Here is a 21,751-nt window from a genome sequence, read left to right as displayed (position 1 = left end):
ATGTCTCAGCTACGTTAAACAGTTTGATCTCAAACTTTGAGACAAATCCGGGAAATTATGGCTGTAGACCCATAATGAAGCTCAGGAGTTAAATGACTTGCTACTAAAGAAGAAAAGAAGGGACAAGAAGGAAAGAAGGATGGGAAAAAGAAAAGAACAGCATAAAGTAATTCATTAATTTGCTCATTAATTAAATATTATTGAGCACACACTATGTGTCAGGCACTGTGTTAGTAGCTAGAGAAACAAATGGAATAGGCTCTACCTTCAAGAAGCTCAAAATCTCATGGGAATGAGAGCCAAACAGTGAAGGAATTTGTCCCAGCCAGACTCAAAGGAAGTTCCCACATCTCTCTCTCTGATTCTTTAACCTCCTGGTTCCTACTCCAGCACTCATGATGGTCTGAAAATGAGAAGAACTCTGACTGGGGGTTTGGAAAGACCTGGGTATAAAATCTTCTCTGTAGGGGCGCATGGGGGGCCCAGTCGGTTAACCGTCCAACTCTCGACTTAGGCTCAGGTCATGATCTCACAATACATGGTTCATGCCCCATGTTGGCTCTGCACTGATAGTGTGGAGCCTGCTTAGGGGTCGTTCTCCCCCTCTCTGCCCCTCCCCCGCTCATGTGCACTCCCTCTCTCTAAAAAAAAAAACAAAACAAAAAACAAAACTCTTCTCTCCATCCTTACTGTCTGATGTTGACCAAGTCTTTTAACTTGTCTGAGCTGTAGTGTCAGCTTTTGTAAATGGCAATAATAAATCTACTTAGCAGCACTGTCCTAAGGATTAATACCAGTCAGGAACAAGCTTGCTGGTCTTCACTGCCCTCACTTGCATGTGCCCCGCCCCTGCAACCATAGCTTCACAAGCAGTGCCCTGGTACCCACCACACCACCAGAAAGGGGATCCTGGATCTCAGAGCCAGGCCCAACACCAAACCTTCTCAAGGAGAGCATCAGGATCAACCTGTCAGGGCTTGAACTCTGTTTACCTCAATCCTTCCCAGAAGCACAAGCCCCTAAGAGCATCTATTATCACCTGCCTCTCTTCCCCTTTACTACCCTATACTTTCCCTAACTCGGTTCAACCTTCCCCATCTCCCCCCGCATACCCACTGTGCCCTCTGGGATAGTCCATCTATGATCAACACATATCCCCACATCCAGTGGCTATTCTCTGTTCCCTTCATCTCCTGATCTGACTTGGCTGCCCCCATAAAAACTGCTTCCCTAGCATCCTTCTCAGTTTTTTCTCTCATCCCCCTAGTTCTTCAGGGTTAGAAGAGAGGGTTTATGACCTCACCTTCCCCTCTGCTGCTTCCAGATCACATGCCTGGCTTTCTCTCCATCCTGCAAGATCCTCTCCTCCTTTCAGACATCCCATCCACTTATCTCACTCTCCTCTACCTCACTCTTGCTGCAGTTGTCTGATCACCTCCCTCAGTCATTGAAGCTTTCTCTCTCCTCACACGTTACTCTTTTCACAAACAATTTCAGTGACTTCAACACTGGTCTCTCAATTGCTGCACTTCCTTGTCTACAATGAGCCCTCCCTCCACCCATGTGGCTGCCCCATCTCACAGTCAGACCCGGCCTTTCATTACCAGAAACTGCACCATCTCTCCCATCTTTATTCAGACACACCTCTTACCGGCCCTGACATCCTATCCTCTTCAGCCCACTTGCCCAAACACCCACGTTGCAGGATTCCTCAGTCTTACTGATCTGGGTACGCTCTCATACCAACTAGCTTACTCCTGCTTTGCCTTTCCTCCTAATCACTCTATTGTAAGGACCTGCATCCTCTACTCATCCCCTGCCTTCAGTCATATTTCCAGACAAAATCCTAAACTTGCATGAAGAACCCTACTATCCAGAACCACTATCCCTACATCTGAGCAGAATGTCCTTTGTTGGAGAAAAGTATACATCTGGACAGATGGGTATCACCATCCAGAAGGTAAATTCTATTCTCAGATAAGTTCACTTTCCCATTCTGTGAGATGTCTACCTTTTGTCACCATCACTGCTCTGCACGAACACCTCCCAGCTGAACCTCCTGCCTCCCTATTGCTCCTTTCCAGTCCTTTCTTACAGTTCACCAGAGTGACCCTTCAAAAATATAAACCAAATGAAACCATTCTCTCATTTAAAACCTTTTAATAACTTCCCATTATACTTGGAATAAATCCCAAACTCACTGCTCATAAGTCCCATCTATCTCTTTTCCTCATAACCCACCAAAATCTTTCATCCATCTCCCATTATACTATCTGTCTTTCAGTTCCTCAGACACACCATGTTCTTCCCTGCACCAGGCCTGAACTCATATTATTCCATCTGCCTGGGAAGCTCCTCCTGGGGTTTTTCCAGAGCTATATCCTCCCCACTGTTCAAGTCTAGCTCACAGATTATCTTCTTAGACCTTCTCAGGCCAGTCCTCTCTGATGTTGTACCTCCCTCCTCTTTATTTCCCAACCCAGCACACTTGATTCCTTCATAGAACTTACCTCAATTAATCCAGCATAATTTATTTCTATGTTAACATGGTTATTTTCAGTCTCCCTCCCCTCTCCATAAGCTCCATAATGGCAGAGCCATATGGTGGTCTCGTCATTATTGGCAGATAATACTTACTCAACACATATTTAAAGAATGGCTGAATGAAAGAATGCCAAATGAGTGACAAGAGTGCTTCAAAGAGAGAATGAGTCAATTTCACAAATTTACTAATGTGATTGTGAAAAACAAAGTTTGTTCCTGTCTTAAAATTTTTTTAAGAGTAGGCAGTATATAAATACGCACACAGTGCTTCTTAAACATTTCCACTGAAGTAGCCAAAGAGGAGTAATAAATATGTATACCTGGGAGGTCAGGACCATAAACAGCTAGACTTTATCCTCTCCATGTTCATCCTTCGAATGATGTTTTCAAATTATCCATATTTGAAGCTGATGATTCAGAAAAAGGGAACATGGCGTACTATAGTTAAGAATTCTCTCCTGAACAATGCAGTAAACCTCATTTGGAAAAGCACAAACACATAGAGCACATGCTCATACCTCTTTTTTATTGAATTTAGCCCATTTTCCTCTGAATCGGTGTCTAATGTATAATAGATACCCCGTCTATATTCTCCTTTTAGAAATTTCAGCTCAACCTCAGCCCCTGCCTGAATGGCTGTGATCTTGCTCTAGCTACACAGAAGTGGTCAGGACACAGAACTCTGGCATAGAAAGAACCAATATGGACCTGGGATAAGCCAATTAGATCCACTATCTTTTAAGAAACTCAGATGTAGGGGCTACTGGGTGGCTCAGTTGGTTAAGTGTCCAACTTCAGCTTAGGTCATGATCTCATGGTTCATGGGTTCAAGCCCCACATCAGGCTCTGTGCTGACAGCTCAGAGCCTGGAGCCTGCTTCAGATTCTGGTCTCCCTTCCCCCTCTGACCCTCCCCTGCTCACACTCTTTCTCTCTCTCTCTCAAAAATGAATAAACATTAAAAAAAAATTTCTTAATAAATAAACTCAGATGCTGTTGGATACATAGCTCGGAGAAGTCACAGAGGATCAAGGCTGACCCTGTGCTATGGAAATTCATGGCCACCTCTACAACAGTTATGTGGTGAGTAGAAGAGCAGGAAAAGCCAGCCTTCTGAGAAGCAGGAAAGGAACAGGTGCATAAAAAGAAAGCACCCATAGACAAAGAGGCCTGTGGGAGAAGGTGGAACTTCTGAAGTTGGAACTTCTAAGTTAATCTCCAATGATCCCAGCTGTCCTTTGTTCCCAAATTCCATTTCTTCTGCATTTCCTAATTTTGTTTCCGTGAGACTATTTATTGTTACTTTTCAATAAGCCTTCTTTTAAATTTACCTCATCTGAGTGGATTCCTCTTCTTGATATTTAAAAAAAAATCCCTGATTGGGCTTCTAACAACCCTACCAATTTTTAAAGTTGAAAAACTTGGAGGGGGCTTTCTTTGTGAAAAATTTGTATTTAAAAAACTTATTTTGTGGCAATGTACACATAGCCTAGCCCTTTGAAAATAAATGCTTCTCTACCCCTGCTGGGAGCCACTAGGACCCGGGGTCCATGGCCAAGTCATACATACCATATCCCAAAATGTGTGGATTAGGGAGTGTAATGGATTGAATATTTATGTCACCCAAAATTCATATACTGAAATCCTAACCCCCAATGTGATGATATTCAGGGTGGGACCTTTGGGAAGTATTTAGGTCATGAGGATGGAGACCTCATTGAGTCTCCTATAGGAGACCAGAGAGCTAATATCTCTCTTCCCAACAAGAAAAGATACAATGAGAAGTCCGCAGTCTGTAGGTTGGAAGAGGGCTCTCATTTGAACCCAACCATGCTGGCATCCTGTTTTCACACTACCACACTCCACGCTTTAAGCAATACATTTCTGGGGTTTTGTTTGTTTTGTTTTTTTGTAAGCCACCCAGTCTATACTACTTTGTTATAGCAGCGCTAATAGACTAGGACAGGGAGGAACCAATTGTGGCAAAGTAGACTAGCTTCTGGTCCAACTTCCTGGATACCAGGCATGGCCTTCCAGGCCATCCCTAGAAGAATAGAAAGGTTGGATTCAACTTAGACGTCGCTACAGGCAAGAAGCACCACCTAAGTACCACCTAAGAAAAGCACACACTTGTGATATTGGCATGAATGAATTGTGAAATTTAAAAAAAGGGGCGCCTGGTGGCTCAGTCAGTTGAGTGTCATGGCTCAGGTCATGATCTCATAGTCCGTGAGTTCCAGCCCCGCATCAGGCTCTGAGCTGACAGCTCAGAGCCTGGAGCCTGCTTCAGATTCTGTGTCTCCCTCTCTCTCTGCCCGTCCCCCCTCTGCGCGCTCTCTCTCTCTCTCTCTCTCTGTCAAAAATAAATAAACGTTCAAAAAAATTTTTTTAAAACTTTCTAAATGATCAATTTTTTAATTGTCATGGTGTTAGAAAAATGTGATATTTTTATTTTCTCACTGTAGAATTATTATAAAATTTTTGTCATACAAAGAAGTGATAAAAATATGCCAAAATATATGTGAAAAAATGTTTTACAGAGAGGTACTAGACAAATACATATTATCAATAATAATGAGATTATATATTTTTGAATTTCATGATGCTGATGACATGTAAGCTTTGAAATTCTTAAAATGTTAGCTGTGATTTCCTTTCTCTTTTTAAATGTTCATTTTTGCACCTAATTTTATATTCCTAATTTGGCATTATTTTTCTTAAAGATGATTTCCAAAGCTGCTTAGGGTCTAGGCCCCACAACACCTGAATTCACCCATGTCCACATGTTAGATATTAGGACACTGAGGTTCAGGAGCTAAATTGGTGCCAGGATTCAAACTGAGGAAGTTTGGATCCACTATATTATGTATTATATTACTCTTTTGATCTGGCATAAAACTTAACTTCAACTACAATTACTATTGTACATTTTGAATGATCTTAAAGTTTTTGCACACCTGTTTCCCTAACCAGAATCTGAACCCCTTGGGGCAGGGACTGCAGAAAATTTTTATTTACATCTCCAGCAAAGACTTTAATTACATGCATTAAAAAGCTCACTATCAGTTTGATCAAAGGATGAATGCATAAGTGAATGAATGAATGAACCTTTTTTATTTCCATTTTTTAGGTAACGCACTGATTCAGAGGAAAGCAAACAGTAACTGGAGGCAGCCATGTGAAAGAGACACTTAGGTCTTGAAGCTTTGACTCCCACTCCTTAGGTGGAGGGCCCCTGAGGAGACAACACATTAATGCAGAAGCTTCCTGTACGCGTCACAACATTTGTAAATAAGCCAGTGCATAATGCCTCTCCCGTGAAGACAGGCAACTTTTTTGGAAATAAAAAATTTCCTTATGTATAGAAAAAACTGAGAACGACTATTTGGCAATAAAATCCAACACTTGTTCCTATCATGTTGAACTGTGGGGTCAGAATGAAATACAGTAGTTCTAGAGCCCAGGGAAAGGGGTTGACACAAAGGGTCAATAATGAACCACAGGGTCAGTAGAACAGACAGTCTGGGACCAGGGACTAGAAGCTGGCTCCTCAGAGAGAAGAGAAAATCAGAATAAAAATGTGAGGAACATAGGCACAGTGGCAGCCAGTGGACAAAATGGACAAAACTGAGCTAATACCTAGAAATATGGTTTTCAATGGTTAAATCTGCTGTCATATTTTGTATAGCACTGTTGTCCATGCCTGACTCCTCCCAGCCCTATTTCTTAGCAGCCTTTGCTATCACCATAAATACTTGGGATGTGGACAAGGGCACCAATGGACCCACTCTCTTTCCAAATGGCCCTGATTCTCCAGGACCATTCTTTCAAACTCACAGGAAGGCACATGAGACCAGGAGCTTGAATCAGCCAAACACAGGGCAGGAGAACTGAGCTGAGCAGCACAGCGAGGAGAGGAAACCAGCTTTCTGGCATTCAGTGCCAAGTCTATCTTCCTGTATCAACTAGTGTTAAAGTCAATCAGCATGGAAAACTGTCAGCCCAGCGTGACATTTCAGCTTTATTCCCTAATGCTTTTTTTGCACTTATGTGGGGAAAATAGATAGCAATATGGTTAACTTGTGGTTCTTTCTGATTTGGAGTTTGAGGGATTTTCCAAGTAATGAAAAAGCCTGGCCACCCGGGACAAAAGATATTCACTCAGTGAGCAGAAAATGTATTGTTTGAAGAAAAATGAATTGAGGGTTCTCTGAGAAAGGACCTACTATTGAAGACAATTTCTCTCCTAGAACTATGCAAAGCCCGGAGGATAAAGCCTCAGAGTCGCTCAAGGTCTGGAGGCCCTGGGAGACAGAGGCATGGCCATTTGAGGATTATGTGAACATAATTCCTATGCCTGTGATGTCTCCTCTAACCTCCAGGCCTACTCTGAGTGTTATGGGCTGAATTCTGTCCCCCACAGAAAAGATATGCTGAAGTTCTAACCCCTATGCCTCTGAATATGACCTTATTTAGAAAAAGGATCATTGCAGATAATTAGTTAAGATAAGGTCATACTGGATATGGGCCCCAATCCAATATGATGGGTGTCCTTATAAGAAAAGGCTCTGGGAAGACAAGGTGAATGCCATGTGACAACCAAGGCAGAGACTGGAGTTACACAGCTGGTAGCCAAAGAACACCAAAGACTATGAGGAAGCTACCAGAAACTAGGAAGAGGCAAGGAACGATTTCCCTATGGATTCCAAAGGGAGTATGGCCCTACCAATGTGTTAATTTTAACGTCCAGTCTCCAGAACTGTGAGATAATAAATTTCTATTGTTTTAAGTCACCCATTTATGGCACTTTATTCGGGCAGCCCTACAAAACTGATACATTGGGGTAAGATAAGGTGAACCTGAATCAGGTGAAAAAATTAGGGAGTGTCCAACAGGAGGAATGCTAGATACTCACTCTAGATTGGAATGAAGGGAAGAAGTATCATATATGTGTTTGTGTGAGTACATATGTATGTGTATAATATGTGTTTGTGTGTAATTTTAATAAGCCAGACACACCAGAGAAAGTCCAAAGTATTTTTCTACCAATAAAAATTGTCTGTATAAATACACCATATGGTGATCATCAGTTTCAAAGAATTAGAAGTTATAAAGTTTAGAAAACAATGGAATTTCCCCATTGGCAATATTTTTAAAGTCATTTAAAGGCAATTTAGTATCTTAGAATCATGAACCTGAAAAAATGTGATCACATAGTATCTTGTCCATGGGCGAACATACCAGTAACTAAGGAATACTAGTAATTATGGCTTTAGATTTAATAGGCCCAGGATCAAATCCTCACTAAATCAATAACTTATATAACTGATTTGTAGCAACTTGTAAACTTCCTCTATCAGTTACTCATAGTCAAAATAATAATGTATAAACAACTATCATTTATTCTTGCTCATGTGTCTGAGGGTTACCAAAGTGTTGGTTGATGTAGACCAGATTGGACAAGGTTCAGCTTTGAGCTGCAGGTGGGAATCACATCTCCATGTGGCTCTCATCTTCTGTGGACCAGCAGACTAGCAGGCACATGTTGTTCTTGTGGGAATGGCAGAAGGGCACACATGCCAGGCCTTCTTTTGGCATTGGCTCATAAATAGCATGTGAATGAGTCATGCTGCTCACATCCTTGAGCCACAGCAAATCAAATGGCCAAGGCCAACATCATTGACCACGGAAATGTACACTATCTCTAATTGGAGAAAGACTGCACAATTTGAGTTATGACACTCCCTGAATGTATTTCCTTACCTGCCAAATGGAGATAATATTGGTACTGTTGGATTATTTGTCACCATTAAACAATCAGAAGATTTCACATAAAAACATGGATTTTCTAATTAAATTTAAAAAAAATCTCCAGGGGCGACTGGGTGGCTCAGTCGGTTAAGCATCTGACTTCAGCTCAGGTCATGATCTCACAGTTCATGGGTTCAAGGGCTTCGGGCTCTGTGCTGACAGCTCAGAGCCTGGAGCCTGCTTGGGATTCTCTCTCCCTCTCTCTCTCTCTCTCTCTGTCTCTCTCTCTCTCTCTCCCCTCCCCACCTCTCAAAAATAAAATAAGTATTAAAAAAATAAAAAAAATAAAAAACTCCAGAATACTGGGTCCACAGTTCAACCTGGCAATAATTGGCTAGAGATTAAGTGGCTTTTGCCCAATCTTGGAAGAATATGGCAAATTCCCCATCTGGTCCAATTCATACACCCAAGCTGCCTATTCAACACCTGTAAGCCTCTGAGCCTGTGACTCCTGCTGCACACCATCCTGGAAGTGATGGAGGCAGGGCTATGTGAAAGCCCCTCCTAGCATGTTTCCCTAAAGAACCTCGTAACTGAAGTTAACACAGTGAGGCCAGAGCAAAGGACAGAAACAAAACAGTTCAGGAGTGACTTCTCTACGGACATCCTCCAACTGGGCTCCCAACTTACACATTTGGAAGGATATTTTATAAGTCCTTTGATCCAATAAGTCTTTAGTGTCCAATTATCAAAATTCCATTAATAATTTCAAAGTGCCGAGTTTCTCAGGAATCTGGAAGTAAATACTATGCACCATGGCATTCTCTTCCCAAACTGCATTTCTGGTGTTGTGACCCAAAAGGCAGGTACAAGCTGAAGATTGAAACCCTGGTAGCCAAACTTAATTGAGTATTAGAAAAATTAACAAACAAAAGGATATTTACCACTCCATCCCTACCGAATCTCTTAGGATGCTATATGGAAAATCTGACTTATTTTTTCCTGGTGATTTTATTGAGCAGGTAATTTTAATAACTACAGACGAGGGTCATCCCAGGGAATGCTGTGATTGCTGAAAAGGACTCAGAGAAACAAAGGCTTCTCATCTCTGCTGCGAATATCATGACCAGGCGTTGCTTAGTCTGCCTTATAGTAGAGGTCACCTATCAAATTTTTGATCTTGAAGCAAGTAGGTAGACAGAATTTGCATAGGACTTTGGGTCAAATGTACTTCTTTGCAATAGCCTGTGTAGAATTTCTCAAAGAATAAATAAAAACTAAGTGATTAATTTTCAAACTATTTTTCCCTGTTATGAGCATTATCCAGAGGAAGCTGTGTTATGAGATCTGTCATCTAAATAGTAGTGAATTACACATGATAAGATTGTGGGATATGGCAGAGTATGCTCTTTGTGCTTTCATCAAAGTTTTATGCCTAGATACTCATCACTTACTAGTTCATGAATCTATGAAACTATGATTGCCTGTATCTGAATGTCTTGGGATTGCATTTCTCACTGGGAAGCCAGTATTCAAATTTTATTTTCATAATCTAATACTTATGACCAAGCTTATGGCAGCAACTTCAAATCTGAAAGTCAATATTACTTCATAAAAGTAATATCAAAAGTTATTTTAATAACATAGATCCTCAGTCCCTTATCTACAATTCCAAAACTTATCTAAAAGGTTTGACATTTTTTTTATTTTTTATTTTTTGGTAGCAAAATCTGACCTAAACTGAACTGCTTTTGTGGAAAGACCTGACCTGAACTAATGTGAGACTATTTATAGTCTCTGCATATCCCACTGAGTATAAATATTCACACATTTCACTAAAGAATTATTAATGTGTTTGAATTTGGAGTGTTTCCTTCATACCCCACTGGGTGTGTTACATGAAGTATATATATATGTGTGTGTGTGTGTGTGTGTGTGTGTGTGTGTGTGTATACATACATATACACACACACACAGTATACACACAGTATATATATATATATATATGTATATATATGTATGTATGTATATATATATACATACATACATATATATACATATATATGTACATATACATACATATATATGTACAGTATATATATATATATGTACAGTATATATATAGTATGTGTGTGTGTATATGTATATATATATATACATATATACACACACACATACTGCATTATCTTTTTAACATCTGAAATTTCTGAATTCCTCAATACATCTGGCTCTAAAGATTCTGGATAAGATCGAAAGCATGGGTTATTGAAATACTTCTTAATTTTACTTTTATAAAGTAACCTTACCTTTTCAGAATTGAAGTCAAACATGTCAGTTCAGCTGTTTATATAATCATGAACATTATCTAGCACTTACCCCTCAGTGATAAAGAGGTAAACAAATGCATTTTCAAAGTCAATAAACCTTACAAAGAGTACCCACTATGTGTCAGGAACGTTGGTCCTTAAACTACCTTATTAGAAATGAGAAGACTGAGGCTCAGTGAGCCTCTGTCACTTACTGAAGGTCTCACAGCTGATAAGGGGTGCAGCTAGACTTTCAAGTGAAGTCCCCTAGTGATAATTGTCAAGACCTTTAAGGAGTTGGGCCTATAATTAGATAACCTGCACAATATCCAGAAATGCTAGAGGCAGGGGTATGAGAATCTCTGTGTTCTGCCTTCACTTAACTCTCTAACATATCCTCTGTTTTAACATATTATATGTAGTCATCCTCCATCTCAACATCATCTTACAGTTTTCAGCCCTCCACTCTCTGCACCCCTGATCAAAGATGCAAATACATGGTCTTGGATGAAAACCCAAGAACCTCACTCAACATATGCACTGTGCCATCAGCCATCCTTGCTTTCTCCTCAGTTGAAGGGAAGAAAACTTTAAATTCAAATGACAGGGGCAGCTGGGTGATGGAGTTGGTTAAGTGTCAGACTCTTGATTTTGGCTCAGGTCATGATCTCATGGGTCATGAGTTCAAGCCCCACACTGCAGCCTGCACTGACAGCATGGAGCCTGCTTGGGATTCTCTCTCCCCACCTCTCTCTGTCCCTACCCTGCTCTCTCTCTCTCTCTCTCTCTCTCTCTCAATCAATAAACTTAAAAAAATTTTTAATTCAAACAACAAACCTACAGATACACTTAGAGGTACCCATCAACCTGGATCATAACCCACTGAGCTACAAAACACCTTCCCTTAGCCCACTGCTAAGATTAACCCATTACTAAAGAGAAAAACTTTCACGTCAATCAATTCTGGGATAGGACCTCTTTGTGGGTACTACAGACTGAATTGTATCCCTCCAAAATTCATATGTTGAAGCCGTAACTCCCAATAATTGGTATTTGAAAATAGTGTCTTTGGGAGATGATTAAGTTTAGATGAGGTCATGGTATTAGTGCCCTTATGAAACAACAGAGAGCTTGCTCGCTCACTCTCTCCCCCATGTAAGGACACAATGAAAATGTGCCCATCTGCAAGCCACAAAGAGAGTTCTCACCAGAACCCAATCATGCTGACACTCTGATCTTGGACTTCTAGCCTCTAGAACTGTGAGAACATAAATTTCTATTGTTCAAGACACCCAATCTAAGGTTATTTGTTATGGTAGTCCAAGCAGATGAAGACATTTGGGATATCAAAAGATTAAAATATGTTGATTTCTTTGGAATTCTTTAGATACCCACAAACATTAGAAAATACTACATGGGTATATGGCTCTCTAAAATAAAAGCAATAATTAAAACAGTAATAGGCATTGAGTGCCTACAATATGCCATACAAGTCACATTATCTCCAATTTCCATCATAACGATGTGTTTTGTTCTTGCTGTGAGTCTAGAGGCTTAAAAGAGCTGTCCAATAGTGAGAGCACGTCCATGGTAGAATGGGGATTCAAACCAAGGTATGTTTGAATTCAAAGCCTGTGTTCTCTACATCTATCAATTTTACCTTTCTATTAAAAAAAAAGAAAAACACACATTAGACTTTAACACAAGTCAGAGGCAACCTTTACTTTAAGTACAAAGTTGCTTAACTGACATGATAAATAATTCTACTCAGCCCCAAATATCTCCATTGCTCATGCCTGAAATTCCACTAACATTGGTTCACTTATTTATTTACATTGAGTGTTGTCAGTTCTTAACTTCTAACTCTAAAACACTCACCTAGGAATAATAAATGAATCCCTAAATACTCCGGCTCCAGTGTGCTTGTCTGTTTTGTTCAACTAACAAATGTTAAACATCTGTTATATACAAGGGGTTGGGCTCAACTTGCCAGGAATATAAAGATACATCAGACTTTTTCTACAGTACCTCACAACATACAGCTATCAGCTAACAAGAGGAAGGAACTGGCATTTACAGTGTTGAAATGTATAGTGAAATGTATAGTGTTGGAATCTACAAAGCACTTTCAGGTAAACTACATTTTTAAAAAGGCAGTATTGACAAGTGGTTAGAAAATGTGCCCATCAGTCAGGACCCTTACAAATATGAGCACACCGATGTTAGTTTTCATTATTTGAGTTCATTGTTATATACATGTTCTACTTTTGAAATAAAAATAAAAGAGACCAAAAAAAAACTAGTTCGTTCAGGAAAAAATCTGGTTGACTGAATCTGAATGAAATCTGAATGTCTTTCAGTTGATCTTGCTGATTTCAACACAAAATCTTTCTAATTTACTCTGTCCAGTACCTACCAAGAAGACAGAACTTTCTATTTCCCCTCATCATGCATTTATTCACTTAATTCTGTATTCTACAGACTGTTTTAAAGAGCCAGTATGTGTAAGGGCCTGAATTAGAAACTTAGTAATATTCAAAGATTATTCAAATAAGTAACCTAACAGATTTATAGACAATGTGCTATGAGGTTACACAACAGAGGGAAGAATCATATCTCGCTGGAATGTGATCAGGCTATTCCCCCTGCCTGCCTGCGTGGGATGGACCCCAGACCCCGCTGGCACCTGGGCAACCCCACCCCACAGCATGTCAACACACAACTACTGACAGTCGCATGGCCAGAATATTAGCAGAACACGCTATCACACAGCGTTCTGGCTCACATCATGTAATCATCCAGGGGAAACAGGCTTAGGAGTGTGATAAGTCAAATGAGTCCAGATGACAACGGAAGAGATGTCCTTGGTGCACTGTTAAGACAATGTTTCCTCTGGGTGAGGAGGAGGGAGAGATGGTTGCAGGCTGATGTGAACAAGGAAGGACTTTTTCCATTATGAACCAGAGACTCGGGTTTATTTAGACATCTGCTTCCTGAACAGAAGCAGCACTGCTAGGGGTTAGTTTTCTTCTCTCCCCAGTGCTATTCTCCTGATGCTTATTACAAGTCAAGTAGTAATATAGCACTGTCCTCAAGGAGAAATATTCTCTCATTTTGGCTGTCATGTCAGGGAGAAGGCAGAGGAAGGAGACTATTTGCTCATAGTGTGAATTTCTTCTCGCTTCCTCCAAGACCAAGACAAAAAAAAAAAAGAATAAGGCCGTGGAATTTCCAAGTGCTGGCCACAGCTGGTAAAGGAGGCAGTGTTTTCTGGACAAGCAGCTCACCACCTAGCAATTAATTTCTAAATCCATCATTTAATTATTAGTCCAAAAGAACACTGAAAATGAACAGCACTGCCCCATTTACATATTTAATCGGATTAGACTGCTGACTTTCAGATCCTGGCAATTAACTGGTCTCTATGTCCCTTTTCCAATACTTAAATGATTAATCTCTTATATTTGGGTGCCTATGTTCATTTCCTGATATTTTATGTTGGAAAATGAATTGTTCTTTCTCAGCATCATTATATGGGGAGGCGATTGCAGACAAGTTAACCTCTTGCTGTCCTAAATAATTATGACTTCATGAAGAAGCTGTGTGAAATTCTAGATAATAAGTGTATATAACTACCAACCTCCTGTTTTCCTTTTAAAAATGAAATCAATGAAAAGAAATCAAATGAACCTATTCCCTTTACAGTTATGTGAGGTAAACAAAGAAGGTATTCTTCCAATTGAATACAATATTTGATCATCTGTTCACTAAGGAAAACCAGGATTTCCCACAGCTCCCCAGTGAGGTTCTATATTTCCTGGTATGGTCTAAAAGGAGATGCAAATTTAAACATGGACAGGTTAAGTTTGAGATGCAAAACAACATTGGAAATAAAGCAAAGCAGACCTGATGGAATCTTAATGTAAAATACCCTCTTGCTATTGACAAAAGCTTCCACAAAGCTTCTAAGCCTTCATAGAATGATCCCAAACCAATTCACCTTGAAAGGTATCACATAAGGTCACCCAAGTACCAGAAGGGACAAGGAATGTACACAGAGTAGGTGGTTCCATTAATGGTGTGACTGAGGAATTACAGAACACAAACAGTCCAAAATTGTGATTTAAGAGAATAGTTTCTAGAACAGGAGACAGCTGGCTGTGTGCCCCAGTGTGTCACTGAATGTCCACACACCAGACTTCAAGCAGGGTACTAACCTCCCCTAAATCACAGGTACATCATCCTCTAAAATGGGGCTAATAACGACATCCATTTCAGAGAGTATGGTCTGAAAGGATTCAACGAGATACTGCAAGTAAGGAATTTAGCCCAGTGCCTGGTAATGTTAGTGGTTATTTTAATACCTTATTGCTAAGCGATGTGCCCACTGTCCTGAGGCCCAAAATAATTGTAGCCTTTATTAGATTTTAAAATTCCCAAACCTTATTAAAACTCAGAAGACAGGGTGGGTAGCAACTCAATGGTTTTATTAGCAACTCAACATTAAAAGGCTGTGCCATCTGGAACTCAGTCTGTATAATTCTCTCATGAACTATAACATTAGTTGGTTCCCACATTGAAAAGAGTCAATTTTGCTCACCAGGTCACTCTCATCCATTCTAACCCAACCTGGAATGGTAGGATTTTTGAATAAATACATTTGATGGGGTAAAAAGACCTTGAACTTGGGGGAACTGTCATGATTCTCCAGAATACCAGAAATCAACCTGGAATCAAGAAGGACTACCTCGGCAGAGAGCAAGCCATATGCAAGTTTACAACTGCATTCACTCCGCTTAACAAACATGTGTTGAGGGCCTACATGATGCCAAGAGCTGGAGTTTTTCCTCTTTTCCTTCTGAAGCTCCAAAAAGTTCAAGCCCATACTGATCAAGCAGAAGAAATTATTTGGATACTTCTCAAAATCTCGAGTGCCCAGTTTCCATTGCCCTTGGCAGCTGGAACAAATTAGCGCCGGGACGCAGGCTTTGAAGAAAGGTTTTAGAAGCTCAAAACAAAAGAAAAAAAAAAAGAAAATCTATTTTTAAAGAAAATTATCTTTACTTTTCTGATGTTTAAAGCAATTTGTGCTTCTATTTAAGTTTTTTAGACAATACAAAAAGGCAAAAGTAAGAAATAAAAATCTCCCATTGCCCCCCCCCGAAGAGATTATCACTGATGTATGTGCTACAGATTTTTCTATACAAACATATATGTATAACCATGCATACATATATAGAAGTATAAACACACACATAAAAAATAAACACATAAACTGCTTTGCAATCTGATTTTTTCACCAAATACATAATGTATCTGTTTCCATGTTAATAAGTAAAGATTTAAATTTGCCTTATCACTTTTAATGGTTCTACTGTTCTCCACTATATGAAGGTGCTGTATTGTACTTTACCAAACCCTGTCCCTGGATGGGTAAGTGATTTTCTTTGTTTTTCTTTTTTCTTTTCTTTTCTTTTTTTTTACTTATTTACTCAACAACTAACCTGCCATGTGCCTGAACTATTTCAGAGTTCACATATATTTACACATATATTTAACTGTATAAAATATAATACTGCTTTGCAATTGTCCAGGTACAAAAATTTGACAGTCTTAATTTTATTATCAAACTACCATTAATTTCCTACTCTCTGATACCTGGACAGGATGGTCCTGACATTTATAAAATGCCTTCAAGTGGGCTCTCATTGCCCATGCCCTAGAAACCTCTCTGGTTTCTGGTAAAAAAAAAAAAAAAAAAATGAATTTTCCTCAACCCCTGGCTCCTTGCTACTCACAGTGAATGTCAGTCTTTAAACCAGCAGCCAGAGGCGTCCCCCCTCTTCTGAGATGGAAGCGCAGGGTGTTTTCATGGGCATTTTTCTCTGTTCAAACTAAAAGGTCACACAGGCAGCTAACATACTGCATCTCACCAAACATATGCTACTATTAATGAGTTGTGGCGGTGGTGTGGTTAATATTTGATAGCCGACCACCTACTGTCCTTGTCAAATATTTGCTTTGCTTACGAGCAGAGCATGCTGGAGTGCTGCCGGTATTCTTCATCAGCCCAGGCAAGTTTCTGGAAAAACAAGCAGCTTAGGACTGTGGTGTTGTCAGAATCTACAGTGAATGCAAAGATGAGCCCCGATGCTGGAGATGAGCGAGGACATTAAGAACAAAAATCTCCTCTGTGAGGCTGGATCTAACAGTTCTATAATCAACTGTCAGTGCTTGCTACTTCAAAGGGCCCGTCCGCCAGCAGAAAGGGCAGGAAGGCCTTTAACCAGCACCTGAAAACCTGTGACCAAACAGCCACTAATGTTTACTGAGTGTCATGTACACGGTAGGCATCACTCCAAGCGTCTTATGGGTAGTAGCACACAATACCTCTTGGAGGTTGGCAATCTTATTACTCTCCTTTTATTTATTTTTTTAATGCTTATTTATTCTGAGAGAGAGAGCATGCACGGAAGCAAGTGGGGAAGGGGCAGAGGGAGAAGGAGAAAGAGAAAGAGAATCCCAAGCAGGCTCCAGGCTTCACAGTGCAGGGGCTCAATCTCAGGACCGTGAGATCGTGACCTGAGCCAAAATCAAGAGCCAGACGTTTAACCAACTGAGCCACCCATGCGCCCCTTATTACTCTCTCGTTATATAGATAAGGAAACTACATGCCAAGAAGTGTAGTAACTTTGCCCATGGGGGGGATCTAGTCACCAATTCAGGCGTTCCATCTCCACAGCCAGGGCTCTGAAATATCACAGCACAAGTTCACAGGTGTGGGTACACCCACACACTCCACTCCCCACATATATACCACACACGATCCACGCTTACACTGGGCACAGACCACACCACGTACACCTATCTCACTCCATGCACACGCACACCCCCATCACACATACCCCACTCACCATACGCACATAGCCCACAAATCTCACACATATCCCACACACCACACACTCATCACCTGCCATGTGCACACACTTTGCATGTAGTTGCACGCACCTCACACACCCCACACGTCGTACATACATACAGTGGGAACACACCACACCACACACAAGGACATCTCACGCAGATGCACCACACACATCCCATGCGCACGCTCACGCGTACATGCCCCCAAAGCATCCCCAAGATGAGATGAGAACTAAATAACAGACACCAAGAATAAACTGCTTATAAAAGAATTTCAAGGCGCGTGACGGTCCATTTCTTGTCCTACGAGGTAAAGGTGGTAGCATACATGCTTCACAGGGGAAGGCTCGGAGGTATCTGTGATACATGGTTGCGTGTCGGGGCAGCTCTACGACAGCACCCTTCTGCTGCTCTGGAGCTCGGACGAGATTCAGGTTCAGGAGGATAAGCCGCAGCCACACACTCCCCCTCGGGAGACTCACAGCTCATGGCACATCTGCAGACTAGATTTCCCAGGGACTGGAAATGCGGTCCCAGCTCTTCAGCCTGCCATTCAAAGCCTCCAGCTATCCCGTCTCCCTGGGACCTTCCCTCTTCAATGCCCTCTTCAGGCACACTAAAGGACTCTTGCTCCCTTGTGCACGCCTGCCCCTGCCTGACATGACATCCATCTTATTTTTTCCAACTTGAACTCAAACCACCCACCCTGGCTAGCTCAGTTTTTCTGATACCATGACAGTTCCCTTAACTCTACATCTCCCACCAACCTTTCCATCCCCTAAACTTCTACAGTAATGTATTATCTGTACCACCTGCTTGGCATTTTGATACGTGGTGTACCACATTGTTAGCTATGTCAAAAGATTTTTAAAATGCTGTATTATATTCTAATTGCCCGGAGACCTACTACCCATTTATTATTCAGTGGCTGTCATTGCTTTAGAAGGATAGCAAAACAGCACTTATTGGCTTTGAGGTTCAAAATAGGATTCTGAAACTTGGAAATAAATGGAATCTTAAAAGAAAGGTGCTTTTGATTTGTGAGAAACCAGCTTTTGGAGAGAGAAACGGTTTGTTAAATTCTAAAATCTTGCCTTCAGCTATGAAGAACTAAGACCCAGGAGATATATAAAGTTTATTTGATAAACACAGTTTTAGGATGAATGTATAATGACATAAAAGGATGTTTTCCCATCCCAAACAAGGTAGCGTGCAATGGCTGAGGGAGGAGAGAAACTAGAAAGAAGTGACAGTTTAAACAGCAGGATGGTATTACTGCGCCCTGCAGTCTCAGCCTGGGTCTTCACAGACACCCAGATAAGCTTGGGGGATACATGGTAGCTATGCCGCACTTTCCAGAGGCAGAAACCTTAGAGATGTCCCTAAAGAGCAGAAGGTATGGAAGCACTGAAATCCAAACGGGAGTGCCATAAGAAGCAGTAGGGTCTTCCCCACAAGTCTACCGAGGCATTAGAGGGTCATGGGGAGTGTGCGCAGGTAAATATTTAACAACTAGCTCTCTTGAAAATAAAAATATCTTTTTTAGAGTAGAGCAGGCAGAACAATGACTCCTCACAGATGTCCACGTCCTAATCCCCAGAAGCTGTGAAGATGTTACCTTAGATGCCAAAAGGAACTTTGTGATTAAGTCAAGGACCTTGAGATCATCCTGGATTATCCAGATGAAAGAAAGTGAGAGAGATCAAAGCAGAGAATAAATTTCTGTTGTTTCGAGCTACCATGCTTGCAATAATGTGTTACAGAATCAACGGAAAACTAATACATGGAGTTTTAAAATGGCATAAGGACGCCCCAAGGCTAATTTCAAGCTACCAAGGTGAAGTTACTGAACACAAGATGGGAAGATTCACACAGATAGCCCTTGTGAGCTGGTATACACTGGCTCCAGAGTACCGCCTGCGTGAGACAGCATTTGAATTTTCCATATCTCAAAGAGTCCAGTAGGGGTGGGATGGACTGGCGGACCTGATGGAATCCTACAGTCATGGTGAGAGAAAACACCATCAAATACAGCATGGACCCCAAATATGAGAACCACACACAGGATTACAGGCTAACATCCAAAGACCAGGGAGATAAGCCATAGCCAGCCCTGATGGAGGACAGAGGATGGCCACAGGCCAGATAGTTCCTCGTTCGTCTCCATGCTGCAAGAGTCTCTTTCTGGGGGAGAAAAAGAAGGTAGGTAGATTAGAGAGATAGATGAATAATTTAAATCCTAAATTGACCAAATGTAAATCCTGATTTGACTAACATGACTTGGTTACCTACAAGTGACTCAACTGTTTCCTAATCCCAAAGAGAATGGAGGTGGGGCTCAAAATAAAAATTAAATTTGGTTTTCTGGTATGAATAACTGATACTATTCAAATTATTTCTTCCAAGTAATGTATAAACGCCTTAGGAAAATGCCGCAGGTCTTCTATCCACCCACTGTTGACTCTTAGAGGGCACTGCAACGTTGCCTGACAGGAAGGATAACAGAATCAGTTGCATGGCTATTTCAGCGTGGCTCTCCACCTTCGATGCACACTGACGTCACATGGAGAGCTTTAGAGTATGGATGTCTGGGTCCTACCCCCCTGAGATTCTGATTTAACTGGTCTGGTGTGCAGCCTGGGCACTGGGATTTTTAGAAGTTCCGATGAGCAGCCATAGTTGAAACTGGCTGCTCAAACATACTTCTCTTCCTGGAGACGGCTTTGGAATCAAACTAACCCAAGTTTAGACATTGATTCTATATATGTGATCCTACAAAATGAACCTAGATAAATGACTTCATTGTGTTTACAGCTCCATTTCCTCACCTGTGAATGGATTAATGATATTTAAGTAGAGAGTATTAAGAAGATACTATGCATACAGAGCTTTGCACATGGTGCAAATTCATTTTTGCCAGGTAATGGCTACTATCCTATAACATTATGCTCCAGTCTGCCTGTGAATCCTCTTTTTGCAGTCACTGGATATTCTTCTAGAATCCATAAAGTCTCCCCATGCACCTGGAATAAAAATATTAAGGCACAAATCTTTCATCTTATATAATTATCCCATTTGGAAAATAAAAAGCACAAATGGAACTCCATGGCTTGCTCACATTTCAAAAAGGAAAGCACGTTCTGCATAGAAAACCTTGTCAAAAAGCCCCCAAGCCTCACTCTCATTATGGACCAAATGAGGTTTTTCTGAGGTAGAGGTGATAATACGTTCTAAGGTTTCTGAATATCAAACATACGAGGGCACTTAGGGACCTCCCAAACATATATTTCAAGGATAAAAATCTTTTCATCTTCAAAGAATCCACTTACTATTCAACGAAGATGATTACAAAATAAGACAAATGGAATTATTCTGCCTCAGAGGTGCCGTATAAAAATATACACATGTATATATACAAAAGTAGTTGAGAAAGATTAGAAGTTTGTACAACTGAAAGAAGATAGAGTACAAAAGCTATAAATGAAGTCTCCAGAGAGGATCCCTGCTACTGTTTCTCATTAATAAAAGCTATGAACATGGTGCAGGAAAGATTAAAGGGGCATGTCTACAAAACATAGGGCAGCAGTTAAAAGCAAAAGCTGTAGAATCAAATCCTCTAGTTCTACCCTAAATCGGTCCCTTACTTAACCTCTGCATGCCTTGGTTTTCTCATGGATAAAATCAAGATATATCAAGTGGCTGTTGGTAGGATCAAAATGGTACTAGAATACTCAATGCAGTATTTGGTACACAGTAAATTACCAATAAGCATTAACTACTATATTCATAAGGAATACACTAGAACTGTGCTGTGCCATAAACTATCTCATAGCCATATGTGGCTATTTAAATTAAATATAGATAAACAGAAATCAAATAGAATTAAAAATACATCTCTTAAGTTTCACTAGCTGTATTTCAAGTCCTTGGTACACAGATGTGGCTAGTGACCACCGTAATGGCAGAGGGACATCTCCATCACCACAGATATTAAAGTCTCCACTCGAGTGACAAAGAGCAAGTTCTGAAGCCTCTCTCATTTAGTTGAAGGTAAAGGAGAAGCCTCTCCCTTTCCTCCTCCACTGGGTAGGGAAACACATAGGCAGTGATATTCGTCCCCAGGGAATCCTCTCTGTCAAGGTCACACCTCCTCAATCCTATATGCTCCCCAGATGGACACTGCTGCTGCTGCTGAATGAACTTGTTTTATAGTCACCAAGCAAGTCCCGC

Source organism: Panthera leo, chromosome D1 (genome assembly GCF_018350215.1).
Source record: "Panthera leo isolate Ple1 chromosome D1, P.leo_Ple1_pat1.1, whole genome shotgun sequence".
Classification (NCBI taxonomy): domain Eukaryota; kingdom Metazoa; phylum Chordata; class Mammalia; order Carnivora; family Felidae; genus Panthera; species Panthera leo.
This window is presented reverse-complemented; position numbering follows the sequence as displayed.